The sequence below is a fragment of the Trachemys scripta genome, chromosome 10 (assembly GCF_013100865.1).
Source record: "Trachemys scripta elegans isolate TJP31775 chromosome 10, CAS_Tse_1.0, whole genome shotgun sequence".
In the NCBI taxonomy this organism is placed as follows: domain Eukaryota; kingdom Metazoa; phylum Chordata; order Testudines; family Emydidae; genus Trachemys; species Trachemys scripta.
In genome coordinates this window covers 41,516,653-41,533,427 of record NC_048307.1, presented here as the reverse complement: position 1 = coordinate 41,533,427, position 16,775 = coordinate 41,516,653, and the positions used below count along the sequence as shown (strand labels likewise).

General features: G+C 45.6%; 1 protein-coding gene across 1 annotated transcript in view; it reads left to right on the top strand.

Moving 5' to 3' along the window:
• Positions 1–16,775, top strand: part of REC114 (REC114 meiotic recombination protein) — a 107,461-nt gene that overhangs the window by 37,420 nt on the left and 53,266 nt on the right. The gene's annotated exons all lie outside the window — the stretch shown is intronic.

Below are 16,775 nucleotides of genomic sequence, written 5' to 3'. Positions count from 1 at the left end.
CTGTACCCCACTTACCCCATCTTCCATAGAGCAGGGGGGACACATGACGGAGGGAGGGAGTTTCTAGGCAGTAGCTGCTGTCTCAGGTCTCAGCAAGCTGATTTAATTAACAAGACAGTGTACTTAAGCCTGGGGTCAGCTACTTAAAGGGGAAATGTGCATTTTTTCTCTCACACACAGAGAGTGTGTCTCTGTCTGCCCTCCCTCCTTTCCTGCTGCCTTGTAGAGTGTTGTGAGAGTTAACCCTTGAGGGCTCAGTCAATTGCTAGTTCATTTAGCATTAAGGCATTCCCTGGGAAATATCCCACCCTCTGACTCCTCCACCTCAACCAAGCTTCACAATCATCATCACTGGGTACCAGTATTAAATTGTTTGTTTAAAACATAGTGTGTGTGTGTGTGTGTGTGTGTGTGTGTATATATATATATATATATATAAATAAATAAATAATATACTCTTTTGTCTGGTGAAAAAAATGTCCCTGGAACCTAACCCCCTCATTTACATTAATTCTTCTGAGGAAATTGGATTTGCTTAACATTGTTTCGCTTAAAGTCGCATTTTTCAGGCACATAACTACAACGTTAAGTGAGGAGTTACTGTAGTAGTTTTTTATATTGATCTGTGAAAATAGATATGATGTACAGAAATTTCTAGAAGACATTTAAATTACTTTATTAACCACATCTCTTTAAGGGCCTGATCCTATGAGGTACTGAGCACCTCTGGAGGAGTGTTGTGTGTGAGAGGACTCTCAGCTCCTGGGAGAATTGGGTCCTCAAAGAGGATCTCTCCCATCACCAATAATTTTGTACTGCTATAGAGCTTTTAATCACAGGAATTAAGCATGCTTTAGAAGCACTAATTTTCATAATGTCTATTTTACAGAACAGTAAAATTAGGTGACATGTCTTGTCTATGGTCCTACATCATTATCTTGTGTATTTCAGTTCCTATCATACATGAATACTAAGATGTTATTCTGTCTTCAGTCTTCTAAACCAGTCAGATCCTTGGAACTATAACCCAAACATCTAGCTTGCAACAGAAGATCTCAAAGAATGAAAAATAACAGGCAAGGAAAATTTCCTCTACTGCAGGTGCTGGTCACAAGTTAGTAGTTGAAAGTGTGATTGGAGTTTCATTCTAAGCCTAATGTTCACAACTTCTAAATTTACACATGAATGAGATTTTCCTTTGGAGCCCTCTGTGATTAATGTGAAGACAACATTTTCTAAAATGTCAACAGCACAGAAAAAATATTTTTCAAATAACATTTGAACTTAAAACTTAAGAACTTAAATAACTGTTTGTAACAGAGGTCTCTGTCTCTAAGTGCAGCCCAAAAGACCACAGCTATGCCCAAAGGGTAGGAATAAATAGTCAGTTTTCAGAATGGAGAGAGGTAAATAGTGTCTCCTAGGGGTCTGTACTGGGCCCAGTCCTATTCAACATATTCATAAATGATCTGGAAAAAGGGGTAAACAGTGAGGTGGCAAAATGTGCAGATGATACAAAACTACTCAAGGGTATGTCTACACTATGAGAGTACTTCGATTTCACTTAAATCGAATATGTGGAATCGATATTACAAAGTCGAACGTGTGTATCCACACTAAGGACAGTAATTCGACTGTGTGAGTCCACACTAACGGAGCAAGCGTCGACATTGGAAGCGGTGCACTGTGGGCAGCTATCCCACAGTTCCCGCAGTCCCTGCTGCCCATTGGAATTCTGGGTCGAGCCCCCAATGCCTGCTGGGGGAAAAAATGTGTCGAGGGTGGTTTTGGGTAACTGTCGTCATCCAACCGTCACTCCCGCCCTCCCTCCCTGAAAGTGCCAGCGGGCAATCAGTTCGCGCACTTTTCTGCTGAGTGACAGTGCGGACGCCACAGCACTGCGAGCATGGAACCCGCTGCGACCATCGCTGCAGTTATGGCCGTTGTCAACACCTTGCACCTTATCATCCACCTTTTCCAGAGGCAGATTCTGAGAAATCGGGCGAGGAGGCAACGGCAGCGCGATGAGGACATGAAGTCTGAGAGTGGCACAGACCTCTCGCAAAGCACGGGCCCCCGCGCCGTGAACATCATGGTGGCACTGGGTCATGTTGATGCCGTGGAACGGGGATTCTGGGCACGTGAAACAAGCACGGACTGGTGGGACCGCATAGTGCTGCAGTTCTGGGATGAATCACAGTGGCTGCGAAACTTTCGCATGCGGAAGGGAACTTTCCTTGAACTTTGTGAGTTGCTGTACCCTGCCCTGAAGCGCAAGGACACCCGGATGCGAGCAGCCCTGACTGTCCAGAAGCGAGTGGCCATAGTCCTCTGGAAGCTTGCAACGCCAGACAGCTACCGGTCAGTTGTGAACCACTTTGGTGTGGGCAAATATACCGTGGGGGTTGTTGTGATGCAAGTAGCCAACGCAGTCGTTGATGTACTGCTGTCAAAGGTAGTGACCCTTGGAAACGTGCAGGTCATCATAGATGGCTTTGCTGCGATGGGATTCCCAAACTGCGGTGGGGCTATAGATGGAACTCACATCCCTATCCTGGGACTGGACCACCAGGCCAGCCAGTACATTAACCGAAAGGGCTACTTTTCAATGGTGCTTCAAGCACTGGTGGACCATAGGGGACGTTTTACCAACATCAACGTCGGATGGCCGGGCAAGGTTCATGACGCTCGTGTTTTCAGGAACTCTGGTCTGTTTAGATGGCTGCAGGAAGGTATTTACTTCCCGGACCACAAAATAACTGTTGGGGATGTGGAGATGCCTATAGTGATCCTCGGGGACCCAGCCTACCCGCTAATGCCCTGGCTCATGAAGCCCTATACAGGCGCCCTGGACAGTGAAAAGGAACTCTTCAACTACCGTCTGAGCAAGTGCAGAATGGTGGTGGAGTGTGCTTTTGGACGTCTGAAGGGGAGATGGAGAAGCTTACTGATTCGCTCTGATCTCAGCGAAACCAATATCCCCATTGTTATTGCAGCTTGCTGTGTGCTCCACAATCTCTGTGAGAGCAAGGGGGAGACCTTTATGGCGGGGTGGGAGATTGAGGCAAGTCGCCTGGCTGCTGATTACGCCCAGCCAGACAGCCGTGCGATTAGAAGAGCCCAGCGGGACGTGCTGTGCATCTGGGAGGCTTTGAAAGCCAGGTTCCTCAGTGAGCAGGGTAACCTGTGACTATTTAGTTTGTTTACAGAGAAGCTGAACCTGCCCCCGTTTCTTTACCCAGTGAATGTTCACTATCCTCTCCAGTTTCATACCCCGTTCACCCCGTTCACCCCCTTCCAACCCACGTTTAATAATAAAATCACTGAAAATTTGTTAATGAACAACGTTTTCTTTATTACTGTTTTTGCGGTAAAGTGTTGAAACTGGGACACAGACTGCGGTGGGGAGCGGGTGTAGTGTAGTGATGCAAAGGACGCTTCTAAACTCGAGGAATGACAGGCTCCTGCTTCTACAGTGGTCCGCACTGGTGGACTGATTGTTTCAACGTAGCCCGCCACCCCTCCTGTTCGGGACTCTGTCTGTGGGGGCTATGTGACTTTGTGGCAGGGGGAGGACGGTTACAGATCCGCTGCTGCGTGGCTCTGTGATCCAGGATAAGGACCGCAGCATAAGATCTCTAACCGCCCTCCCACGCCACAAAGTCACAAAGCCCCCAAACACACAGACAATGAAAACCACCTCCCAGACTGACCAGGGTGCCTAGTGACTGCACTGTGTGTGTGACCTGCTGCTGAACCTGCCCCCGTGTCTGTACCAACCCCCTACCCCCCCCTTCAAGCAGACTGTCCTCTAAAAAAACATGATGGAAACAGTAATTAACAGAAACGTATTTTTTATTAGCAACTGGACAGTTAGGGGATGAAACTGGGATGGGGACTTGGGTGAGGCGGGAAGGAAAGGAATTATCAAATTTTGGGGAATGACAGCCTTCTGCCACTTGAGCAGTCTACAGGGGTAGAATGACAGTTTTCACAGACTCTGGAGCCCCTCCTTCTTGGTACTTTGGGTGAGGGGGGTATGGGACTTTGTGGCGGGGGACAGTGGTTACTGATAGACTGCAGCGGGGCTCTGTCCTCCTGCCTCCAGTCCTGCAGAACATCCACAAGGCGCTGGAGCGTGTCCGTTTGCTCCCTCATTAGTCTAAGCAGCGTTTGAGTCGCCTGCTGGTCTTCCTGCCGCCACCTCTCCTCCCGTTCGCTGTGTGCTCGCTGGTATTGGGACATGTTCTCCCTCCACTGAGTCTGCAGGGTTGCCTTGGCTCGGGAGCAGCCCATAAGTTCTGAGAATATGTCGTCCCGTGTCCTTTTCTTTCTACGCCTAATCTGCGCCAGCCTCTGGGAGTCTGATGACCGGGTAGGTCGGGAGACAGTCACAGCTGTGGGATGGGAAAAAGGGAGTGAATTCCTCAGAAAGATAAATTTTTTGGTGAACAAAGAAGATAGTCTTTCTCTGTGAACAAGACCATGCACAGCACCTATCACATGCGCACTCAGGACAAGGTCGAATTTTCGGCCTTCGCATTCAGTCCCTGGGGTCTTGCAGTGCAGATCACAGAAGTGGAACAGGACAGCGGAATTTGGGTAGCGGGCTGACATGGTAAGCTGTAGACTTGTGGCAGCTTAAAACTTTAATAATAGCACTGCCCTACTTTCAAGTTCAAAGCAATGCTCCTAGCGTTGCCCAGTTCCTGCTGCCAGCAATCCGGCAAGCATGAACTATGCCCCTGTCCCACCCCCTCGCGGCTGTCCCCGGGAAAGATCCCTCTATGCTGCCCCTCTCCCGCCTCCACCGCATGGCTGTAAACCTCCGGTTACAGTTCTGTAAAGGAACAGGCAAGCAGTCCCAATACTAACATTCCCGTAATTCAAAGCAGGTCACCATGAGCGACATCACTCTGATGCAGATTTTAGACAGCGACAAGGAACGCATGCTTCGGGAAAGCCTGCAAAGACCAGGGCCCTATGCCGCCATGCTGTGCAAGGCAATGATACCTGAGTACTTGATGATAGCCTGGCGCGGAAACGTTTCATACTATGGAGGACACAGCAAGGCCGCTCTCCCAAGGAACCTCATGCAAAGGCTTTCCAATTACCTCCAGGAGAGCTTCATGGAGATGTCCCATGAGGATTTCTGCTCTATCCCCGGACATATAGACCAAATTTTACTGTAGCTGCACTTGCAAGGACTAAACAGTAGAGCGCCTAGGGCAAACCAATCAAGATATACCGGACATTGTTAGATTTTTTTGCAGCAGTTGCACTGCCACAGACTAAACCTTTAAGTGCCTAGGACAATCTAATCATGAAAAACCCACAGTTAATATTAATGTTCTGTTTAAAATAAATGTTTACATGTTTAAAACACTTACCGGCTGATCCTTCCCCTGATTCTGGGTCCAGGTTAACGGCTGGGGACAGTTGGTAGGGGATCTCTGTGAGGGTGATGAAGAGATCCTGGCTGTCTGGGAAATCAGCGTTGTAAGCACTGTCGACTGCCTCGTCCTCCTCATCTCCTTCCTCATCTTCCCCGTCCACTACCATCTCAGAGGAAGCGGGCGTCGACAATATCCCATCCTCAGAGTCCACGGTCAGTGGTGGGATAGTGGTGGCGGCCGCACCTAGGATGGAATGCAATGCCTTGTAGAAACAACATGTCTGGGGCTGGGATCCGGAGCGTCCGTTTGCCTCTTTGGTCTTCTGGTAGCCTTGTCTCAGCTCCTTGATTTTCACGCAGCACTGCGTTGCATCCCGGCTGTATCCTCTCTCTGTCATGGCTTTGGAGATCTTCTCATAGATCTTTGCATTCCGTCTTTTCGATCGCAGCTCCGAAAGCACGGACTCATCGCCCCACACAGCGATCAGATCCAAGACTTCCCGATCAGTCCATGCTGAGGCCCTCTTTCTATTCTGAGATTGCATGGCCATCTCTGCTGGAGAGCTCTGCATCGTTGCCAGTGCTACTGAGCTCGCCACGATGTCCAAACAGGAAATGAGATTCAAACTGCCCAGACAGGAAAAGGAATTCAAATTTTCCCGGGGCTTTTCCTGTGTGGCTGGTCAGAGCATCCGAGCTCGGACTGCTGTCCAGAGCGTCAACAGAGTGGTGCACTGTGGGATAGCTCCCGGAGCTATTAGCGTCGATTTCCATCCACACCTACCATAATTCGACATGGCCATGTCGAATTTAGCGCTACTCCCCTCGTTGGGGAGGAGTACAGAAGTCGAATTTAAGAGACCTCTATGTCGAACTAAATAGCTTTGTTGTGTGGACGGGTGCAGAGTTAATTCGATTTAACGCTGCTAAATTCGACATAACCTCCTAGTGTAGACCAGGCCCAAGATACTTAAGTCCCAGGCAGACTGCAAAGAGCTACAAAAGGATTTTTCAAAACTGGGTAACGGAGCAACAAAATGGCAGATGAAATTCATTGTTGATAAATGCAGAGTAATACACATTGGAAAACATAATCCTAACTATATATATAAAATGATGAGGTCTAAATTAGCTGTTACTATTCAAGAAAGAGATCTTGGAGTCATTGTGGATAGTTCTCTGAGAACATCCACTCAATGTGCAGCAGCAGTCAAAAAAGCTAACAGAATGTTGGGAATCATTAAGAAAGGGATCGATAATAAGACAGAAAATAAATAAATAAAATCAATACCGGTGTGCCTCTATATAAATCCATGGTATGCCCACATCTTGAATACTGTGTGCAGATGTGGTCGCCCCAGCTCAAAAAAGATATATTGGAATTGAAAAAAGTTCAGAAAAGGGCAACAAAAATGATTATTGGTATGGAACGGCTGCCATATGAGGAGAGTTTAGTAAGACTGGGACTTTTCAGCTTGGAAAAGAGATGACTAAGGGGCGATATGATAGAGGTCTATAAAATCATGACTAGTGTGGAGAAAGTAAATAAAGAAGTGTTATTTACTCCTTCTCATAACACAAGAACTAGGGGTCACCAAATAAAATTAATAGGCAGCAGGTTTAAAACAAACAAAAGGAAGCTTTTCTTCACACAACGTACAGTCAACCTGTGGAACTCCTTGCCAGAGGATGTTGTGAAGGCCAAGACTATAACAGGATTCAAAAAAGAACTAGATAAATTCATGGAGGATAGGGCCATCAATGGCTATTAGCCAGGATGGAGTCCCTAGCCTCTGTTTGCCAGAAGCTGGGAATGGGCGACGGGATGGATCACTCGATGATTATCTGTTCTATTCATTTCCTCTGGGGCACCTGGCAATTGGCCACTGTTGGAAGAGAGGATACCGGGCTAGGTGGAACTTTGGTCTCACCCATTATGGCCTTTCTTATGTTCTTATGTTCTCTCCTGGAGGGTCTCAGCAGTTACTCCACTGGCACCTTTTTAACATAAAAAGCACCCCCGTTGCATGTTTATTTGTTAGTATTCTAAATAACTCTGCCCTCAGTCTTAAAGCAAACCTTAATGTCACAATTTAAAGTTCTCTGTCAACCCGTTCTTTTCTGCACTAGGTTCTTCCAGTATTGGCTGGTTTGAACTGGAGTAAATGGTGGAATCTCTGTAACTTCAAGTCTTGTAAATCATGATCTGTAGACTTCAGTACCTCAGCCAGAGGTTATGGGTCTATTACAGGAGTGGATGAGTGAGATTCTGTGGCCTGTGATGTGCAGGAGGTCAGACTAGATGATCACAATGGTTCCTTCTGGCCTTAAAGTCTATGAGTCTAATAGACTCCCTGGTACTGGGCACAGGCCCTCAGTGTTCCTTCATAAATGAAACAGTCAACCAAAATGATATCCTCCCATCCCAGGCTAATCACATTCTTTTTGTAGCTTCCCAGTGATTGCTTCAGTCTTCGCAGAAAGGTAAATTCTGATCAGATACTTAACACAATTGATATTAACAAGGGAGAATGAACACAAGCCAAAGTAGGGAAAGAACAGATTAAACAATATTTAGATAAATTAGAGTATTCAAGTTAGCAGAGCCTGATGAAATTCACTCTAGATATTTAAGGAACTACCTGAAGCAGTTCTCAGAATCATTAGTGATGATCTCTGAGAACTCATGGAGGACAGGTGAAGTCCCACAGGACTAGAGAAGGGCAAACACAGTACCTATCTTTAAAGAGGGAACAAAGAGGACCCAGAGAATTATAGATCTGTCAGCCTAATTTTGATATCTGGAAAGATATGGAACAAATTATTAAACAATCGGTTTGTAAACACCTAGAGGAGAATAGGGTTATAAGTAATACCTATTATGGATTTGTCAAGAATAAATCATGGCAGACCAACCTAATTTACTTCTTTGACAGGTTACTAGCCAAATGGAAGTGGGGGGAAGCAGTAGACAGAATGTATCTTGATTTTAGTCAGGCTTTTGACACAGTCCCACATAAGTCTCATAAGCAAACTAGGGAAATATGGTCTAGATGAAATTTCTATAAGGTGGGTGCATAGCTGGTTGAAAGACTACTCACAGTAGTTATCAGTGGTTCACTGTCAAACTGGGAAGATGTATCTACTGGGGCACCACACGGGTCTGTCCTAGGTCTGATACTATTCAATACTTTCATTAATAACTTAGATACTGAAGTAGAGACGATGTTTATTAAATTTGCAGATGACACCAAGCTGGGAGGGTTGCAAGTACAGTTGCCAACTTTCACGCAGTAAATAACCACCCCAACTTTCACAATAAGCCAAAAATCAAGCTAATCCCATTTCAAAATAGGGCCAAAACAAGCCAATACCCAAGAACCTCAACACTCTATATGACTAGATCCCCCGGAGTGCACTCTGGGACTGTGGTGGGCCCGCTGTGCACCCCTGACTCTCTCTCCCCCCTTGCCCCTGCTTGCTGGGAGCCTATCAAAAAAAAAAAAAAAAAAAAAAGCAGCAAGAGGCTGCAACAAGCCAAACAAGCAACAAGCTATAAGTCAAAAACTAGCCAACAAGCAAATCACAAGCCAATAAAGCCAAAAGCAAGCCCAATTTCTGCGTTTTTTTCACAAGTTTGGCATGTCTAGTTGCAAGCACTTTGGAGGACAGGATTAGACTTCAAAAGACCTTGACAAATTAGAGAATTGGTCTGAAATCAACAATTCAGTAATGACAAGTGCAAAGTACTATGCTTAGGGAGGAAAAATCAAATTCACAACTACAAAATGGCTAGGCAGTAGTACTGCTGAAAAGGAACTGAGGCTTATAGTGGATCACAAATTGAATGAGAGTCAACAGCGTGATGCTGTTGTGAAAAAGGCAAAATCATTCTCAGGTGTATTAACAGAAGTGTGGTATGTAAAACATGGGAGGTAATTGTTCCACTCGACTCAGCACTGGTGGAATCTAAGTGGACAAATTGGAGAGAATCCAGAGGAGAGCAACAAAAATTATAAAAGATTTAGAAAATCTGACATATGAGGAAAGGCTAAAAAAGCTAGGCATGTTTATTCTTGAGAAAAGAAGACTGAGGAAGGACTGAATAAGTCTTCAAATAAGTAAAGTGCTGTTGTAAAAAGGATGGTTATCACTTGTTCTACACGTCCACTGAAGGTTAGACCAGAAGTAATGGGCAGCAAAGAAAATATAGTTTAACATTGTCTGAATTTTGTTCAAACGTTTAATTAAAAAAATTATGTGCACACAGTATATTTTTAGCCAGTAAGTTACTAATACTTCTCCGTATTCAGTGCTAAGTAATACTTTGTATTGTGGGTTAATTTCTACATAACTAAGAACATAATTAGGCTGAGTATCTCTGAGTACAGTGTACAGTTAACTTAGAAATACTTAATGTAAAATGCTACCCAATACTCTAGAAGTTTTGGGGGTATTTTTATACCGTTTACAGTAGGTGTTGTTTTAACTCACTGCATCTCAGCATGTAAATCTTATCTTCTCCCCAGTGGGTCAAACAGAATGAATATAAATTAGGATATTCAAAACATGTACATGTCTCAACTTAAAATGTGTTTGGAAATTTGGCATACCAGAATGGATACATTTGTAATCTCCTACTACTTCTGTATACTTTAGAGAGAATTGTGTGACCACTGACTGCCTAGGATTAGCAAGAAATTTCCTCTGTGGGCACATTATTTTATTATTGTCCATTATGGAGATTTTGTGCCCTCTTCTGAAACTGGCTACTGCCTAAGATGGGATGGTGGATTAGCTGGATCATTGGTCTGATCTGGTATTGGCAATTCTCATGTTGCTAAATGATAATTAAACCATGTGAAGTGTGCCCAAATGCAACAGTTTGGGGCTCTTTAGAAATACTGTATGTGTAATAACATGACAGGAATTCAAGAATACCATATTCAATTAAATAAGAGGTAGAATTGTAGATATGTGGACTGTGGTTACCAAAATGGAATTTAGCCAGTATTCGCTGGAAAAGTGTCATGGTATCCTTAATGACTATAATAGGTACTCAGCATTTTGGTTTTAAATTTTATCTGAGGCATGGTACATTGGTTTAGCTCTCACTTGGAGAAAAGAGTGCCATCTACTGACTCCCCAGTACAACCTAATAACCTACAATGCAGGAATGGGAGTAAGGGGTGAGGTAGTTGAAGTACTGACCAGTTCTGATCAATAAGACCGATCAGGTGTTGCTTTACTAGGCATGTCTTCTGAGATATTCATGTCATTAGGTATATAAATTCAAACCTATTTATATATAGTGAAAAAAGGTAACTCAGCTACCTCTCTCTTAGCTGATGCTGAAAGCACTTTTTTTTCTTTGGGGCAGAGGGGTCTCTCACCCTCCACTGGATTTCTGGGTTTCCCTTTTCCCTCCCTTTATTTCTTTATCTCTACCCTCAGTTTATCTACATCCACTTTTTTTGTCTTTCTTCCCTTTTATATGTTGTATGCAGCTATTGCTGAAAATTAGCAATCAAGGATGATTCTATCAGCGACCCCATCACAGCTGCCTTTTCCAGCTAGCAGGATTCAAAATCCTATTCTTGAGGGGAAGAAACAGTAATAAAATCGTATGTTGGTCATGCCAAAACTAATTTTGTGGTCTGACATTTCTGTTGTTTGGCTTCTTGGTGACTCATACCAGCCAGTTTGGTTCAGGAATTGCTTCTGCATCTGATATTATGATTTGTTGTTGTTTGCTAGATTGTTTCTGCTTCCTTATTTTTTGTAGTTGTTTCCTTTTGACTTATGTTTGACTCCTGAGCGGGCTGTTCTCAAACTGTGGTCTGTGGACTGCTGGTAGTCTGAGGAAAGCTGGCTGGTAAAATGGTGTTGGCTCTCTTCCTTGTTTCTGGTTGCTGATCTTCATTGAAAGGTAGCTAAAATACATTTAATCCTTTCCTGATATTACTTTTGCATGTAAGCAACTGTAGTAGTTTCCACAAGCATGCTATACATTCAAGAATGGGGGAAGAGATTGTCTCATGGACCATCTCTCTATTAAGATATGGTCCTCCCTGAGAAAAGGTCTGAGAACCCTAGTTCTAGGGGATTTATGCTATTTCAGTAAATATCTATGTAATAAATTCAAATAGAAACACTTGGCTTGAGTCAACAGGCCTACACTTGGTACAGTTTCAGATCATGTACAGCTCACATCATGCTTAGCTAACTCCCTTTGTGCTGTTCTTAACTCTCTTCCTCCATCTTTGCCTTCATTTCATCTTCCTTCTGCCTCTCTAAATATTCTTCTGAGCTTTGTCATTGCCATTTGTCCCGTTTGAGATTTTCTCCTATCTTTGTCTGCCTCAGAAATCCTTTTAGGGGTCCTTCATGCTCCTCTAAACTGTTTGTGACGAATGAATAAAACCTGGTCAATTGAGATCCTGCTGACTTATTTATTGAGCAATCTAAATTTATTTAAAATACATAGCTATTTCACATTAATTCTTTTGCCAACACAGCTTTTAAAAGATGTAATCTATATAACTTAAATAAGTACATCACTTCAACTTTTTCATTGCTATATCCCAAGAAGCTAATGGGCAAGGGAAGTCTGTGATTAGGCAATAGCTTCATAGAATCATAGAATCATAGAATTTCAGAGTTGGAAAGGACTTCAAGAGGTCATCTAGTCCAACCCCCTGCTCAAAGCAGGACCAATTCCCAGCTAAATCATCCCAGCCAGGGCTTTGTCAAGCCGGGCCTGAAAAACCTCCAAGGAAGGAGACTCCACCACCTCCCTAGGTAACACATTCCAGTGTTTCACCACCCTTCTAGTGAAATAGTTTTTCCTGATATCCAACCTGGACCTCCCCCACTGCAACTTGAGACTATTGCTCCTTGTTCTGTCATCTGCCACCACTGAGAACAGCCGAGCTCCATCCTCTTTGGAACCCCCCTTCAGGTAGTTGAAGGCTGCTATCAAATCCCCCCTCATTCTTCTCTTCTGGAGACTAAACAATCCCAGTTCCCTCAGCCTCTCCTCAGAAGTCATGTGCTCCAGACCCCTAATCATTTTTGTTGCCCTCCGCTGGACTCTTTCCAATTTTTCCACATCCTTCTTGTAGTGTGGGGCCCAAAACTGGACACAGTATTCCAGATGAGGCCTCACCAATGTCGAATAAAGGGGAACGATCACGTTCCTCGATCTGCTGGCAATGCCCCTACTTATACACCCCAAAATGCCGTTAGCCTTCTTGGCAACAAGAGCACACTGTTGACTCATATCCAGCTTCTCGTCCACTGTGACCCCTAGGTCCTTTTCTGCAGAACTGCTACCTAGCCATTCGGTCCCTAGTCTGTAGCAGTGCATGGGATTCTTCCATCCTAAGTGCAGGACTCTGCACTTGTCCTTGTTGAACCTCATCAGGTTTTTTTTGCCCAATCCTCTAATTTGTCTAGGTCCCTCTGTATCTGATCCCTACCCTCTAGTGTATCTACCACGCCTCCTAGTTTAGTGTCATCTGCAAACTTGCTGAGAGTGCAGTCCACACCATCCTCCAGATCATTAATAAAGATATTAAACAAAACCGGCCCCAGGACCGACCCTTGGGGCGCTCCGCTTGAAACCGGCTGCCAACTAGACATGGAGCCATTGATCACTACCCGTTGAGCCCGACGATCTAGCCAGCTTTCTATCCACCTTACAGTCCATTCATCCAGCCCATACTTCTTTAACTTGGCGGCAAGAATACTGTGGGAGACCGTATCAAAAGCTTTGCTAAAGTCAAGGAATAACACATCCACTGCTTCCCCCTCATCCACAGAGCCAGTTATCTCATCATAGAAGGCAATCAGGTTAGTCAGGCACGACTTCCCCTTGATGAATCCATGCTGACTGTTCCTGATCACTTTCCTCTCCTCTAAATGTTTCATAATTGATTCCATGATTTTTCCAGGGACTGAGGTGAGGCTGACTGGCCTGTAGTTCCCCGGATCCTCCTTCTTCCCTTTTTTAAAGATGGGCACTACATTAGCCTTTTTCCAGTCATCTGGGACCTCCCCTGATCGCCATGAGTTTTCAAAAATAATGGCTAATGGCTCTGCAATCTCACCTGCCAACTCCTTTAGCACCCTCAGATGCAGCGCATCCGGCCCCATGGACTTGTGCACGTCCAGTTTTTCTAAATAGTCCCGAACCACTTCTTTCTCCACAGAGGGCTGGTCACCTTCTCCCCATGCTGTACTGCCCAGTGCAGCAATCTGGGAGCTGATCTTGTGCGTGAAGACAGAGGCAAAAAAATCATTGAGTACATTAGCTTTTTCCACATCCTCGGTCACTAGGTTGCCTCCCTCATTCAGTAAGGGGCCCGCACTTTCCTTGATTTTCTTCTTGTTGCTAACATACCTGAAGAAACCCTTCTTGTTACTCTTAACATCTCTTGCTAACTGCAACTCCAAGTGTGATTTGGCCTTCCTGATTTCACTCCTGCACGCCTGAGCAATATTTTTATACTCCTCCCTGGTCATTTGTCCAATCTTCCACTTCTTGTAAGCTTCTTTTTTGCGTTTAAGATCAGCAAGGATTTCACTGTTTAGCCAAGCTGGTCGCCTGCCATATTTACTATTCTTTCTACACATCGGGATGGTTTGTTCCTGCAACCTCAATAAGGATTCTTTAAAATACAGCCAGCTCTCCTGGACCCCTTTGCCCTTCATGTTATTCTCCCAGGGGATCCTGCCCATCTGTTCCCTGAGGGAGTCAAAGTCTGCTTTTCTGAAGTCCAGGGTCCGTATTCTGCTGCTCTCCTTTCTTCCTTGTGTCAGGATCCTGAACTCGACCATCTCATGGTCACTGCCTCCCAGGTTCCCATCCACTTTTGCTTCCCCTACTAGTTCTTCCCTGTTTGTGAGCAGCAGGTCAAGAAAAGCTTTGCCCCTAGTTGGTTCCTCCAGCACTTGCACCAGGAAATTGTCCCCTACACTTTCCAAAAATTTCCTGGATTGCCTGTGCACCGCTGTATTGCTCTCCCAGCAGATATCAGGGTGATTAAAGTCTCCCATGAGAACCACGGCCTGCGATCTAGCAACTTCTGCTAGTTGCCAGAAGAAAGCCTCGTCCACCTCATCCCCCTGGTCTGGTGGTCTATAGCAGACTCCAACCACGACATCACCCTTGTTGCTCACACTTCTCAACTTTATCCAGAGACTCTCAGGTTTTTCTGCAGTTTCATACCGGAGCTCTGAGCAGTCATACTCCTCTCTTACATACAACGCAACTCCCCCACCTTTTCTGCCCTGCCTGTTCTTCCTGAACAGTTTATATCCATCCATGACAGTACTCCAGTCATGTGAGTTATCCCACCAAGTCTCTGTTATTCCAATCACATCATAGTTCCCTGACTGTGCCAGGACTTCCAGTTCTCCCTGCTTGTTTCCCAGGCTTCTTGCATTTGTGTATAGGCACTGAAGATAACTCATCCTCCCCTCTTGCGCTCTCCTGCTTGTGCTTCCTCCCAGGATCCCACTTCCCCACTTACCTCAGGGCTTTGGTCTCCTTCCCCCGGTGAACCTAGTTTAAAGCCCTCCTCACTAGGTTAGCCAGCCTGCTGGCGAAGATGCTCTTCCCTCTCTTCGTTAGGGGGAGCCCGTCTCTGCCTAGCACTCCTCCTTCTTGGAACACCATCCCATGGTCGAAGAATCCAAAGCCTTCTCTCTGACACCACCTGCGTAGCCATTCATTGACTTCCACGATTCAACGGTCTCTACCCCGGCCTTTTCCTTGCACAGGGAGGATGGACGAGAACACCACTTGCGCCTCAAACTCCTTTATCCTTCGTCCCAGAGCTACGTAGTCTGCAGTGATCCGCTCAAGGTCATTCTTGGCAGTATCATTGGTGACCACGTGGAGAAGCAGGAAGAGGTAGCGATCCGAGGGCTTGATGAGTCTCGGCAGTCTCTCCGTCACATCGTGTATTCTAGCTCCTGGCAAGCAGCAGACCTCTCGGTTTTCCCGGTCGGGGTGGCAGATAGATGACTCAGTCCCCCTGAGGAGGGAGTCCCAGACCACCACCACCCTCCTCCTCCTCTTGGGAGTGGTGGTCGTGGAACCCCCATCCCTAGGACAGTGCATCTTTTGCCTTCCAATCGGTGGAGTCTCCTTCTGCTCCCTTCCCTCAGATGGGTCATCTAGTCCATTCTCCGCATTAGTACCTGTAGAGAGAACATGGAAACGATTGCTCACCTGTATCTCCATTGCTGGTGCATGGACGCTCCTCTTTCTCCTTCTGGAAGTCACATGCTGCCAAACCTCTTCACAATCCTTCTGTCCCTGCTGCACCTGCTCTGAATCTTCAGAACATTGTGGCGGTAGAAGCATCTCCTGACGTCTGTCCAGGAAATCTTCATTTTCCTTTATGCAACGCAGAGTCGATACTCGTTTCTCCAGGCCTCGAACCTTCTCTTCCAATATGGAGACCAGCTTGCACTTTGTACAGACAAAGTCGCTTCTGTCCTGTGGAAGAAAGACAAACATGGCACAACCTGCGCAGGTTACAATAGCTGATCATTCACCTTCCATATCACCGTCCTCTTAAGAGCTTCCTCAACTGTTGCAGGAACTACTCAGAGAAACCTGCAGATGAAAGCCTCAGTGAGCTCTCCCCAAGCGAACTCCCAGGCAAACTCCCGCTGTTAGCCTCTGCTGTTCGCCACTGTGCTGGTTCGCTGCTGACTGCCCTTATATACCAGTCAGGCCCACTCAAGGCCCACCTGGAACAAAGCACTCCCAATTCACACTTTTCAAACAAACAAGCAAGCAATCAAGCACACGGTCAAACTGACCAACTGTCCCAGCAGCAGGCACTCAGATACTTACCAACTCAGCCCCCCTAATGCAGCACTTAGCGTACATCCTCTCGGACAGCTCCCAGGCAAACTCCCGCTGTTAGCCTCTGCTGTTCGCCGCTCAGCTGGTTCGCTGCTGACTGCCCTTATATACCAGTCAGGCCCACTCAAGGCCCACCAACACAGCCCCCCTAATGCAGCACTTAACGTACCTCCTCTCGGACAGCTCCCAGGTAAACTCCCGCTGTTAGCCTCTGCTGTTCGCTTGGAGATAATAGAATGACCATTTCCCCCCGCTAGAGTATTTCAGGTGATGTTTAAACTTTTTTTAACCTGGACAGTAGTGTACTAGAGTTCCATGGTGGAAGTCTAGTGCTGAGTGTACAACACTCTGTGAAATAGCTTTGACATGGATAGCCAGTGTGTATGCTGTATTTGTACAGTCAGCTTATCAGTTTCCTAAATTAGTACCACAAGCTAAACTTTGTAGCTTAATGTACTGCTTATGTGAGGAGATTCCCAATCAACATAATTGGAG